This window comes from Marmota monax, unplaced genomic scaffold (genome assembly GCF_021218885.2).
Source record: "Marmota monax isolate L192 unplaced genomic scaffold, Marmota_monax_Labrador192_F-V1.1 WCK01_AAM20220418_F8-fsc00055, whole genome shotgun sequence".
NCBI classification, from domain to species: Eukaryota; Metazoa; Chordata; class Mammalia; order Rodentia; family Sciuridae; genus Marmota; species Marmota monax.
Genome location: NW_026695205.1, coordinates 609,282 through 623,741, shown reverse-complemented (window position 1 = coordinate 623,741; position 14,460 = coordinate 609,282). Strand labels below are relative to the sequence as shown.

Here is a 14,460-nt window from a genome sequence, read left to right as displayed (position 1 = left end):
AGGCTGGACCTGGTGGTATGCACCTGTATTTCTAGCTATTTTGGAGGTTGAAGTAGGAGGATCATTTGATCCCAGGAATTTAATACCAGCCTGGGCAGTATACTGAGACCACATTTCATACTAAGAGGGAAAAGGACAGGAATAAAAAGGAGGCCATACTGAACATCTACCATATATCTAACATTGGGGAGACTTCCAAAGGGTAACAAGGCTGTTTACATTCCATTTCTAATCTTGCTCCAGGGATTAAGTACAGTTGTTAAGCTATGAACAAATAGTATAAAGCTTGATACACTCAAGAGCCAATCTGTAGGGTATAAACAGCAAGAGTTACAGGATGAAATAGGAAGGAGACTGATGTGTCAGGTATTTGGAAGGTGAAAGAGGAAAAAATCAGCACAAAAAAGTGGAAACTGAGCATAGTTTGATACCATTATAATGCTGCTACTCACACCATGGTAGAAAATTTTGGCGTTTTTCTCTGTTGCCCAGCAAGTAGCATGGGGAAAAAGGAAAAGCAAGTTTTGGAGTAAAGGAGACCCTAAATCTTGTATTTCCTTTTTACTAATGGTAGAATGTTGGGCAAATAGCTTAGCTTTTCAAAAGCATTTTCTCTTTTTCAAAAAAAGTGAGCATACTTACTAACTATGGTGGTTGTTTACATTGAGCAAAATAGCATACATGTCAAGGTTGGGGAAAACTAAATAACACTTTCCTTTTGATGTTTTTCTTGCTACCACTTGCATAGTTGGGATGTCCACATTTCCCGTTTTTCCTTCCAGTGCATCAGTCTACTCTTTACACCTAAAACTTTCTAACATCCACTTAGCTCCTATGCAGGCACAGCTGCAGGCCCTTTGAAGAGGACCCAGTTACTGCTTTCTGCTTTGACATGATCTCCTCGACAAACATGTATTGAGCACCTACAATGTCCTAGACGCTATGCTAGGGCCTACTGGGTATAGAGAGGTAAGAGAGACCTCTAAGTTTTCAAGGTAGTTTGAGTTTATTGTCGGAGTCTAGAAGGTGCAGCGATGAGCGGACAGCTTGTAAGAGTAAGCACCTAGTGGAAGGTGGTCTTATCTGCAGAAGAAATGTCCTTTAAACTAAGTCTTCACAGAGGAAAGAATTCAACATGCGGAAACGGGGAAAAGAAGAAAAAAGCTGTGAGAAAATATATTGATCCCAGAGGGGTTCTCAGAGCACATCAGTGCCAATACCTACTGGGAGGAAACTTCGTTTTTGCTTTGGAGTCTTTAGTCATTAGATTGCAGGCTAAACAGAACTCGAACCCTCGCGAATAAAACGGTCACAGTGACAGCAGTGGGTAACTGCAGCAGCCGCAGGACTGCAATTACTCTGAAACTGACTGAGGTGACGATTTATTTGGACGATTGGTGAAACATTGTAAACTCTCAGAAAGCTGCCGTTCCCAGACTTCGAGTTCATCCTTGTCAAGTCACTATCATGTTTTCTTCGCCGGGGGTGAAGTGCGCAGCCCACAGGCCCAATTAGCGTCAAAGGGAAGGGGGAGAGGCGGGGGAGTCTCCTCTGCGGATATACTTTAGCTCCGCCCGAGTTCTGCCAGACTCAAATTTCGCCACACCAAACATGGCTTCCTCAAGTTTCCGCTCCTTGCTTATTTCGCTCTCACCTTTTGGCCACACTCAATATGGCCCCAACACTGGGTTGCATTCCTGTGGAACCGTCTCGGGATAGTTCTCGCGAGGTTTGCCTGGGCCGGGACTGCTCCCGCCCTGCCCCGCGCCGCCGCCACCGCCACCGCCGCCGGCGCCGCTCCTCCTCCGTGTCAGTTGTTGGGCTGTAATGGCGACTGGGCCAACGCTGCCGAAGTGACTCCCGGGCGAGGGAGCGGGGCCAGACCAGCGCCAGAGAGAACTGCAGAGAGCCGCAGCTCAGGGGGTGGCTTGCTGTGGGGGAGGGGAGGCAGCCCTTCCGCCTCTCCTTCCTTCCCTGCGGACCGGCGGATCCCGGGAGCCGGTGCGAGGCGGGCGCCCGGTACGTCCCCGGAGCGGGGAGGCCAGGCCAGGCAGCCCTGGGGCCGGTCGGGGCGGCGTCACTGCACCCTCCGCCAGGCCCCGCGGGATGCACCGTGGGAGCCGAGGGCGGAGGCGACACTCTCAGGTGAGCAGGAGAGGACCTGGCTGGGACCGCGGACGCTGGCTCAGCCGTAGCTGCCTCTGTCCGCGGTCCCGGGTTCTCAGAGCTGGCCGGAGAGGCGGGGCGGGGCCCCCTGGCCCTGCCTGGCGTCCCCTCCGGAGAACCTTCTTGGGTCCCCAGGCTTTTCCGGTAGGGTCATTCGGAGACCTGGGTTTCAGGTCCCACCTGTGCCTTCTGTAGACAAATTTCCTTGCTTACCTGCGGAGTCTCCCCGACCCCTCTCTCGCCCTTCCTCTAGTCTGCATAGACCTAAGAACCTCTCACCTTTGGCCTCCGGAGAAGTGTTCCTTCTTCGTTTGGAGATTGAGCATATTTTGGGAAATTCCGGGGGACTGACTCCAGTGGTGGGGATGACTACTTTCTGTTCCTTTTCGGTGGGGGTAACATTCTCAAATACAGTGCAGGGAAAACTTTGATCTGCTCCAATTCAGAGGTTATAGAATGTAGTCTACCGGTTAATTCACAAATGATTTGGAGCGTGGCTTTAAAAAGCTTGAAACTTTGGAAGTTATCAGTATCTACCCCCACACCCCCGTTTAAAAGTAGCCCAATATACTAAGTGATATACAGTTAATATTGTAGATATGGGTTGGAATTTGCCTGGATTTTAGTTGCACATAGATGTAAATTTTAATGTTGTTTAAAGATAATAAGCAAATCCTGCATTTGGGAAAAAAGTAGGTTGTCAAGAATAGAGATCATTATCCATATACTCTGCTTGATTGTTTTGACAGTGAGCCTTGTTTTGAATTTGGAGAAGTCGTTAATGTTGCCATGTTAACCATTTCTCCTGGGCCTGTATTTTAAGGGTTTTAAAGGAAAGTCTGTTCTCAGGAACACCCTGAGAAGTTTTGTAGAAGCAATGATAATAAAATACCGCAAGATGACTTCTATTTAAAACACTTCTTAGTTTAAAATATTTTTAAACCAGGCAGTGTGTTGCGAATAACTTGGGATTGTGATTTTAGGCAATTAGTTTTTAGAATTACAGTAGAAGTCACTTCAAATCCAAGCAAGTAATAATTAGTTCTGATATGCTAAATTGACAAATTTCAGTGATATAAAGTAAATCAGAATGATTGAATTGTTATCACATCAAATTTAAGATACTTTAATAAGAAAAAATGTCAAGCTAGAATACATTGTATATATTGATAAATACATGTGTATCTCATCTTTTCATAGTCAGTAGCAGATCTTTGTAGTGATGGTGAGTTATACAAGTAAACAATTTATACATCTGTGAAAGAATTTCTCAGATTTTCTGATATATGGGTGTGTAGTGTTATGTAAGATGGCTAATACTTGGACAACCAGCCTTCTGTGGGGTAATCAATGTATGAACTATGAATTTTGTGATTTTTTTCTTTTTATTGCCAGTCTTTTGACCATTTTATATCACTTCTGTATCATGGACAGGAGAAAGGAGATGAAGTTCATATAAAAATACTTTGTATTTGTTAAATTACTGTGAGCTATATTGGGAGCAAAAAAGAAGCTGCTGTCTGAAATTTTTTTGTGTGTGTGTTCCTTCACATACTTAATTTATTTTGTGTTCTTGGCACTCTTGTGAAGGAGGTATGACAAATAACCTTACTTTGCAGTTGTGGAAACCATCACACAAGAATATTTATTTTTGTAAATGCTGCTCTTATTTCTACAGATAACCTAAAATTAGTTTTATTTAAAATTAACATAGATACTTCTGGGACTTGGTATTATTTCAAAGTATTTTTAAAAATTCTGCTTTGTTCCTTTTTACATACCACTTGTTCCTTATTTCAGTTCTTAGAAAGTATTAGTATTTTCATAGTTTTTTGTTAATTATTAATAAGTCATGGATTATTATAAGGGATCATTTTACTCCTCTATATACTTTTTGCTTAAACAAGGTTCTTACAAATTGTAGAGAAGCCAGACACTGTTGTGCATTCCTGTAGTCCAAGTGACTCAGGAGGCTGAGGCAGGAGGATTGCAAGTTCAAGGCCAGTCTTTGCCACTTAGGGTGACCCTGTCTCAAAATAAAAAAAGGCTGGGACTTTAGGTCAGTGATAAAGTGCCCCTAGATTCAATCTTCAGTACCATTTTTATTTATATTCTTTATTATATAAAACAAATATTAATTTGCTATGATCAATAGTGGCATAACTGAAAAGTTATGATCTTAGTAATTTTAATATAGAGACAACTGATGACTTAAAAGTGAACTTTAGAGTTATGATTGCTTCATTTTGCATTGTGGGGTAAGTTGTGAAATAGTTTTTTTCTTATTGACATTCTCCATGTCAAGCAATTTTTAATGTCATGGATAGTTAAAAAAAGAACCAAAGATTCTACACTGATGTTGCATGGTACTGATGTTTTGATCATTATTATAAGTGTAATTTTATGCTTACATGTGGGTATTTGGGGTTATTATTTGCCTTTTATATCTGCTGTGTAAATTCCATGATGGCAGAAATCTTTAATTAACTATTATGTACCTAGTGCCTAGCATGTAGTAAGATAGTCAATAAATATTAATTGAGTTAATTGACTGCAGAGTAGTCCTAGGATAATATTTAAAAAACAAAATAAAAATCTAGTTCTTAGTTCTTAGGCACATTTCAGATCTTAGGAATATACTCCAGAGGTATGTTCAAATTGCTAGGTATCAGGGGAATGACAGTCTAGGATTAAAAGCCACTGAGAATAAGCCTCAGGTGGATCCTGAAAACTTTATTGACTATTTTAATGATTTGCCTAGCTGCTCTGGCAATTGTTGTTGTAATTTAAAGAAAATAGGAGGTTTAAGACCCTAACCTGTTATACTAGTACTATAATTATAGGCTTGTAATGACTTAAAGTCACTTCTTAATCATCACATTAAGAACTTTAAATCTTAAAGGCCACTTAGACCAATTCCCATGTTTTATACATAAGAAAACAGAGGATCTTATAGGGGAAATATCTCACTCTTAGTTGGTTTCATAACAGGAAGAATCCACTAAACAGCTGCTAATCTGCATTTGTTTAATGTATCAGATAATTATCTAATCAGAAGATAATTGCATTCAACCTAGAAGTCTATTCTGTATTAGTATCAATTAAAAATTCAAAGTGGATCATTTCATGAGTCAAAAAAGTATGTTAACTTAAAAATGAATTTCAACCCTGTCCTTTGTCACTGGGATAAGTTGGGACAATTGGAACAACTTTCTGGGAGGAAATGTGACATTATTTATCAAAATTAAAAGTATACATACTCTAATAGAATCATTTAATTTTTAGTTTATCCTACATAAATTTTAACACAAAAGCACAAGAATGTTCATTTTAGTATTATTTCCCAGTGTCAACATTTATAAATAACAATAAATGCCCTAAATGTCGATTGATAGAGAAATGGTTAAAATTACAGTATATTTATTCTGTGATCACTCTGCAGTTGCTAATAAGTTTGGGGATATCTAAATTTACTTAATGAGAAACAGCTGAGTGTATTGTTCTGCATATGAACTATGCAGCCGACTTTCTGGGTTCAAATCCTAACTGTACTAGCTAACTGAACTGGCTGTGACCTCATCTATAAATTTATTTTTTTTAAAGAGTGTTTTTTTTTTTTTTTAATTTTTTAATATTTATTTTTTAGTTATCGGCGAATACAACATCTTCTTTTTTTTGTATGTGGTGCTAATGAGGATCGAACCCGGGCCGCACGCATGCCAGACGAGCGCGCTACCGCTCGAGCCACATCCCCAGCCCCTCATCTATAAATTAATAATAATTCTCACAGGGTTGCTGAGAGAACTAGTTGAGTATTTATACCCCGAGTCAGCATAGTATGCATCATGTAAAGTCTTTGCTATTACTATTATGTACTGACGTGGAAGAATGTTCATGATATAATATTGAGTGCAGGAAATATGTTGCTCTACACTATGTAATATGATTTGATTTATAAAAATTGTGTCCAGGTATGGGGATTTAGCTCAGTTGGTAGAGTGCTTGCCTCACATGCATAAGGCCCTAGGTTCAATCCCCAGCAGCGCACACACACACACACAGACACACACCACACACATCCATAAGAAAAGAAATGTAGTTTTGTTTGCATAGAAAAAGTTCTGTAAGGATACATGTTATAACTGTTAGCTGCCTCAGCACCACATAAAAATAAATAAAATAAAGGTATTGTGTCCATCTATAACTAAAAAAATATTAAAACAAACAGTCCCACTTTTTTTTTTTTTAAAATATTTATTTATTTAGTTAGTTTTTGGCGGACACAACATCTTTGTTGGTATGTGATGCTGAGGATCTAACCCTGGCTGCACGCATGCCAGGCGAGCGCGCTACCGCTTGAGCCACACCCCCAGCCCAAGTCCCTCTTTTGTAAATTTTGAAATTTTGTTCTAAAATATTGCTTCAATATTTTCTTTTTCTTTTTAAAATATGTTTTACTTGCCAATGGATTTTATTTGTTTATTTGTATGCGGTGCTGAGGATCGAACCCAGGGCCTCACACATGTCAGGCAAGTGCTCTATCACTGAGCCACAAGCCAAGTCCCAGTATTTTCTTATATGATGTTATACATGTATTTCTGAATTTAATTTTCAGAGATTTACAGATTTCATCAACAGAATATCACATGATTAGATCCAGCTTTTGTTGATGGAAAGTTGAAGTTAATCTGTGAAAAATCCCTAATAAATATATTTATTTTTCAACTAGCTTTGTGTCCTTTGGTAATATTTCTTAATTTCTAAGTGACTCCATAGGCTAGATTAGTGTTTCCAAACTCAGTTATCAAACTATGCACTGAGGTTGTTTGCTGTGAGTACCACAGTGAGTTCACATGGACACAGAAGTATATCTGAAAACTTTGAAAGGAATGTAGCAACTAACAGTTTGAGATGGTACAGTTGAGGTGGTGCTACATTTCTTTTGATGACAGTGTGTCTTCAAAAAGCCAGGTTTAGGGGATTGCTGCAATTAAAAAGCACTGTGGCTGGGTGTGGTGGCGCACTTGTAATCCCAGACTGGGGAGGCTGTAGCAAGAGGATAAAGAATTTCAGGTCAGCCTAGGCAACTTTGCAATACTGTGTCTCAAAATAAATAAATAAATAAATAAAATAAAATAAATGAATAAAATAGAAAGGGTTGGGGATGTGGCTTAGTGGTTAAGTGTTCTTGGGTTCAAGCCTCTCAGTACCAGTAAATAAATAAATTACAAGTACTGTGCAAAATCAATGTGGAATAGTAAGTGAAGGTGGCAGTGGCCAAAATTGATTGAAGGTTTGAGAAGCTGTGTAATTTCTAATAGTTATATAGATCCCATTAATAAGTAATTGTGCTTATTTAATAATAAAATAGAAATATTTCTTTTAATTTATGTATTTACTTTTCACACTGGTACTAAGTTAGGCCATAAATAATTAGATAGCATGGACCTAACCACTAAATAATTGGAACTGTAAGTTTTTTTTTTTTGGCCTAGAAGCACTGTGAAAAATTACTGAGGGTTATTAAGGTACTGAGGATTATTAAGGGTTCTGTGAAATGAGAAAGTTTGGGAACTACTCAAACTCTTTTAACCAGATCCCCCACAGTAAGAAATATTTTCCCCAATATATCCTCAAGAACGTAATGTATGTAAAAACAAAGTGAAAGCTTCTCTAAAAGTAAAATATCTTAGTGGGGCGCCAGTGATGTGGTACTGTAGTTCCAGCTACATGGAGGCTGAGGCAGGAGAACTGCTTGAACCTAGGAGTTCAAGGCCATCCTGGGCAATGGGGCAAGACTCGTCTCAAAAAAACCTGCTAGTTCAGGGTCTGGGGTATTATGTTCACTGGTAGAGCATTTACTTAGGATGAGCTAGGTAAACCATGGGTTCAGTCCCCAGCAAGCTCCCCCCTCACCCAGCAAAAAACTAGTTACAACTCACTAGATTGTATTTATTGTACTTTTTCCTCTATTACTGGATCACAGATACATATTTACAAAACCCCTAACCTCCAGCTTTAATATGCTTTGTTTTCTATACTGGAAGCTAGATTCTATACAATAGATGGCGTCTCTGAACATTTGTGTAGCTGCTGGGTTTTTTTTGTTGTTGTAGTTGTTTGTTTTTTGCTTTTTAAAAAATCTTTTCATTTAATCTATTTATTTATTTATTTTTAGTACCAGGGATTGAACCCAGGGGCGCTTAACCACTTAGCCACATACAAGCCCTTTTTGCTTTTTATTTTGAGACAGGATTTTGCTAAGCTGCTTAGGGCCTTGTTAAATTGCTGTTGCTAGCTTTGAACTAGTGATTCTCCTGCCTCAGCCTCCTGAGCCCTTGGAAGTAGCTGCCATTTTTGTATGATGAGCTATTTTAAATGTTACAGAGAAATGATGTAAAGGAGACCTTTTATAAACAGAAGGATAATTGTACAAACGGAAGAATCAGGTTTATATTTGATAAGTTTGGATAGGTAATTTTTTTTTCTATGTTTGAGATTGAATACAAGCCCTTCCTTGTACATGCTAGGCAGGTGCTCTACCACTGAGCCACACTCCCCCACCCTCTTTTTTTTAAGTTACTATGTAACAATTATTGTAAGTAGACTTGCAGAAGCTGCTGTTGGAATTATGGGATTCTTTTAAGCTAGGTTTAAAAGTCACTCATGAATAATAGCTTTGGCACAACATTTTTTTTTTTTTTTTGGTACTGGGGATTGAATCTAGGGGTGTTTTACCACTGAGCTATAACCCTGGTCCTTTTTTTTGGGTACTAGGGATTGGGTCTCGCTGAGTTACTTACAGCCTCAATAAATTGCTGAGGTTGGCATTGAGCTTGTGAACCTCCTGCCTCAGCCTCCCGAGCCCCTGGGATTACAGGAGTGTGCCGCTGTGCTCAGCAACCCGGATCTTGTGTGTGTGTGTGTGTGTGTGTGTGTGTGTGTTTTGGGGGGTACCAAGGATTGGAATCCGGGGCATTTGACCACTGAGCCACATTCCAATCACTGGTTTGTATTTTATTTAGAGAGAGTCTCACTGAGTACCTCACTATTGCTGAGGTTGGCTTTAAACTTGTGGTCCTCCTGCCTCAGCCTCCTGAGCCACTGGGATTACAGGTGTGTGCCACTGTGCCTGGCTATATTTTCTATTTTGAGACAGAATCTAAGTAGCCAAGGCTAGAGTTGCTGGGATTACAGGTGTGTGCCACTGTGCCTTAGGCTTAGTACAACTTAATAATTTTCATTTCATAAATGATTTTTATGTCTATTTTGTTAAATAATTTCTTTTTAGTTTTGAGATTGTTTTTAAATGTAAAATACAGATGTACATATGTAATTATTATTATTTAAAATATTTTTATAGTTGTAGATGGACAGTATGCCTTTATTTATTGTTATGTGGTGCTAAGGGTCAAATCCAGTGCCTCACACATGCTAGGCAAGTGTTCTACAACTGAGCTACAGCCCCAGCCCATATATAATTATTTTTAAATGTTACCTTTTAAGACAGTTTTTGATCAGGAATGGCTAACCTCTTGCTATTGTATGAAATATTTATGCTCATTTATTTTTTATTCTAATTATATATGACAGTAGAATGCATTTTGACACATCATACATACATGGAGTGTAACTTCTCATTCTTCTGGTTGTACCTGATATGGAGTTACACAGGTCATGTAATCATATATGCAAGTAAGTTAATAATGTTTGATTCATTCTACTATCATTCCTAGTCCCATACCTCCTACCCTTCCTTCACCCCCCCTGTCTAATCCGAAATACCTCTATTCTTCCCTAACCCCCCCCCCCCCCCCCCCGCATTGTGAATTAGCATCTGCCTATCATGGGCTCATTTTTTTGTGTTTATGTGTGCCTGTTTGCATTTAAGAATGGCAGTCTGAGACTTAACCAATGGGACCACCATTCAGCAAACAGATCTATATGTTGTGTATTATGTATGGACTAGGGATATGAAGAGAAATAAAACACCACCTCAGTCCTGGGTAAGAGGAATGATAAAGTTCTATGAATCCACAAACAGGAAGCAACTACACTTATCAAGGAGTTGGTAAAACCTTCCAATGAAAGAAAATTAGTTTTTTTTTTTTTGGCGTGTGTGTTTCATTACACAGCCTTAGCTAAGTTATTGAATGTGGAAGGAAACGTTCAGGATTTATCACTTTTTCTTCTTTTATTTTTTCCCCTCAAAAATAAAAAAAGTAATGATAAATGCATTTTAAAAATTCAAAAACATACCCTGAAAAATCTGCTTCCTATCCTGAGCTTTCATTCTCTCTCCTTGGAGTTAACTAGTGTTAACAATTTCCTGTGTATCAACTTTTGTAGTGAAAATTTTATACTTTCAGTTAAAGAATCCTATTTGCAATCTATAGACACCTTTTTGAGGATAAGTTCCTTGAATTTAGAAGAGTATTCAGGATAATTGGAGAGCAAAGTATAGGTTCATTTGGGGCTTTTTTTTTTTTTTTTTTTTTAACTTTTTAGTTATTCTTGGCTTTGTTCACTTCCTTCAGCTCTCCTTAAATAAAAGATTGTCTTCAGTCAGTCTGTATTCTAACTCTTTGTTTCGTATCAGTATGGGGCATTGTTTTTTAGTTATCTTCATTCTGCTTCCTATGCTGCTAGTTATCTTCATTCTGCTTCCTATGCTGCTATAGGCCAGACTGGTACCAAATGTTACGTATCTTTCATGGATTTCCTGGATTGTTGTAGGTCAGCCTTGTTTTTGTTAAAGTTAAGTTTATATTTTATATGTAAAAAACATAATGCTAAAGTCTCTGGTCATTTGTACATTATATTATATTGTGGGTATGTTGGTTCTTCTGGGAATTTACCTGGAATAATATAATAGGTGTGATTTAGAGGTGGAATATTTTCACTTTCTTGTTTGCCTGGTCCCTATTAAATTTACCATTTGTCCATTTTATATTGAGAATACATGGTAGTTCTACTATAAGGTTGTCTTTTTAAAAAACTTTTAGACAGAAATGGTGGTTGTATAAGATCTGAACTGAATAAGAAAACTGAAATGTACCAAAGGTATGGAAAATGTTTTCTTTAAGAGCCAGATCAAAGTCATTCTTTCATCTTTTGTCCCTAGTGTCTGGCACATAATAGGTGCCCAATAAATATTGAGCAGATTGAGACTGTATGACTGAATGAAGCACTATCAGTGTGAAGGGAAAATTTGCTTATCAGAAGATACTTGAAATTTGACTATTTAAAAATGTCATCTGGTGTCCTATTTGTATTTGTACTACAGGTATGGATCAGTGTTTTTCAAAATTTTTGGTGTCAATACCAGTTCATGTATTTAAGTTGGTTACTGAAGACTCAACAGTAACCAAAAAAAGAGCTTTTTTTTTTTTGTTGTTGTTTTTTAATACATTTATTTTATTTATTTTTATATGGTGCTGAGGATCAAACACAGGGCCTCACACATGCTAGGCATAGGCCACAACCCCAGTTCTCAACAGAGCTTTTATTTATGTAGGATATATCTATATTCTGTATTTGAAATTTTAAATGTACTTATTTGTTTACTAACACATTACATATAAACAGATAACATTTTTAAATGAAAAATAACTGTTTTCTAAAACAAAAACATCTATTGAAAAGAGTAGCATTGTTTGATGTATTTCACATCTTTTTAATGTCTGACTTAATAGAAGACATCTGGATTCTCATATCTGCTTATGCAGTCAGTTGTGATATCATTGTTATATACCTTTGAAATGGGAATAGTTTTGATTTGAAAAATACCCCCTGAAAGGGTCTCAGAACCTTAAATATCCTTAGACTATACATTTGGAGAACTGGTGGTATAGCTATAAATTCAGAGTAGAAAAGAAGACCTAGATATTTCTGGCTTATACAACTGAATAAGTAAGATAGGGAATACCTCATTTGATTATTTGAGGAATAATCATGAGTTGGCTTTTGGAGATTGAATTTGATGTAACTTTGAGGTTTCTTTGTAAGTAGTTGATATGCTTACAAAGTTCTGGACTAGAACTTTGGGAGTCATTGGCATATAGATGGTATTTGAAGTTTGGGGCAAGGGTGAATGTTACCTAGGGAGAGTGTATAGTGTTAGAAAGCAAAAAGCACAATGTCAAACCCTCCTGAACTTTAAGATTTAAAAGCTAGTTAGAGGGCTGGGGATGTGGCTCAAGCGGTAGCACGCTCGCCTGGCATGCGTGCGGCCCGGGTTCAATCCTCAGCACCACATACAAACAAAGATGTTGTGTCTGCCGAGAACTAAAATAAAAAAAAAAAAAAGCTAGTTAGAGAAGGATGAGTTACCAAAGGAGACTAAGAACTAGAACTAAGGATATAGAAAAGTCAGAGTATAGTGTATAGAAGCCATGGGAAAAAAGTATTTCAAGGAATCAGTTGAACATTTTGTTCCTGCAGGTTAAATTCTTCTCTACAAAGAGAAATATGAGTTTTGGGTATCATAGATGCTACCCATAGAATTATTATTATTTGGAAATTATTGGCCACTAGTGTGCTCAAGATTTGCTATTTTGCACTATGTTGTTGAGCCTGGCTCCCATGCATTGAGATTCAGTGAGCTTTGTGTATCATTCAGCTTCTCTGTGGTTTTTAACATACTCAGTCCACCATAATGATCTCTACTTGTGTTGTTTCACCTCATGGTGTGTATACCCCAAATAACAAATAACAAATATAAAACAAAGTGCAAGACCATAAGAGGCGTTCATCTCAATACGTTGTACTCTATTTGGCCAAATTTGTGTGGTATTATCAATTTGGAAAAAATGCTCTCAGTTCCCTTTTACTGAATGTATCAGAACCATTTCTTGTTAACTAATTTGGTGTTTTGATTCTTTTTACTACCTATATCAGACAGATTCATCAATTGAATACATCTGAGAGTCAGATTGTTCAGTTGATCCATTTTAGAGAGTAGTAAACTGTGATGAATGCTGCCTTAGCAGTCAAGAAGGTTGAGAACTGAAAATACCCATTAGATTTGGAGGTGAAAAGTTCTTTGGTGATATTAATGAGTGAGAGCTCTTGTGGAAAAATGGGGGTGGGAGTTACTTTAGAAGTGCTTTAAAAGTATCTGAATAGAGACCAAGTGCATTTGATTTTTTTTGAGAGGTTTATGAAGGAAAAAGAAGTAATAGAAGGAGGGTACAGGGTTGAGGGACTTTTTTTTTTTTTTAAGTAAGAAAACTTGATTAAATATAAATGCTGAAAAGGTTCTCACAGAAGAAAGGAGATTGGAGATACATGTGACAGAAAAATAATATAACTGATAGTTTTCTTGTGAGAACCTGGGTGGGGAGATCTAGAAGCAGGTGAAGTATTCTTATGGCTCCTAATCTCTAAAAGTTACTTGTTTCATTCTTTTCCCTTTCCCCTCATTTGTGAACTCTAAGCCTGCATGATATGAAAGACAATTAAATGGTAAGTGTAATTCTTTTTAATTTCTTGGTTGCTGTTAGTTTTGTGTAAACCTTTATAGTTTTCTTATGATGTAAATATTTTTGTGACAACTTGAAATGTAGACTCCTTGTTGACTTTAGATCATGTTTGTTATCAAAGTAAAAAAAAATTTAAATTACATCCTTATTTGACTTATTTATATCATTTTAACTGGATTCTTTTTTATATCACTTAATAGTTTTGGTGAAATTGCATTTCCATTTTCTTTTGGAAAGTTAGCCATCAGTTATTTTTTGGAAGTTGATTATCATAGAATGATATCAAATACAGTATCTCTTATTCATCATGATTTTTGACTTTAGTCTGAACAAAACAAATATTTATGTATATTTGACTTTTATTTGAAACAACTTGTTTCTCTACAAATGCCAGTTAAACTTATTTTAAAATGGATATTAGATTAAAACTCTTGAGTCACTTAAATGAATAATAAAAGTATTTTTAAATTTAAAGAAATTTAAGAAGCTTATAGTACAGTAAGGAGAATAAGTACAGTGAAGTCATTTGTTGTATTGTTGATTTCTAAAAACTGTGGCAAAAACATATGAGAGAGGAGTGGGCAATATTTAATCTTTAAAACAAATACAGGGCCTGGGACTATAGCTCAGTGGTAGAGCATGCTTAGCATGCTCAAGGCCCTGGGCTCCATCCCCACCACCCTACCCCACCAAAAAGCCACAAATATGAACATGTCTAAATTATGCCATTTCCTTCTTTCTCCACCTTCGTCTCTTGACAGTTTTTTTCTTCAGTCACATGGAACTTTTTGACGACTTCTACAGAATCATG

At 37.4% G+C, this 14,460-nt stretch overlaps 1 protein-coding gene across 10 annotated transcripts in view; it reads left to right on the top strand.

Moving 5' to 3' along the window:
- Window positions 1–1,762: 1,762 nt before the first annotated feature.
- The window catches only part of Cep350 (centrosomal protein 350), a 163,335-nt gene continuing 150,637 nt past the window's right edge, over window positions 1,763–14,460 (top strand). For 3 of the 10 annotated variants that reach the window (XM_058574456.1, XM_058574451.1, XM_058574452.1), the window contains exons 1-2: window positions 1,763–2,145; window positions 13,605–13,632. The gene's annotated coding sequence lies outside the window, so the exon portion shown is untranslated. The remainder of the gene's footprint in view (window positions 2,146–13,604; window positions 13,633–14,460) is intronic. The other 7 variants (XM_046430014.2, XM_058574458.1, XM_046430007.2 and 4 more) reach the window with 3 other exon arrangements.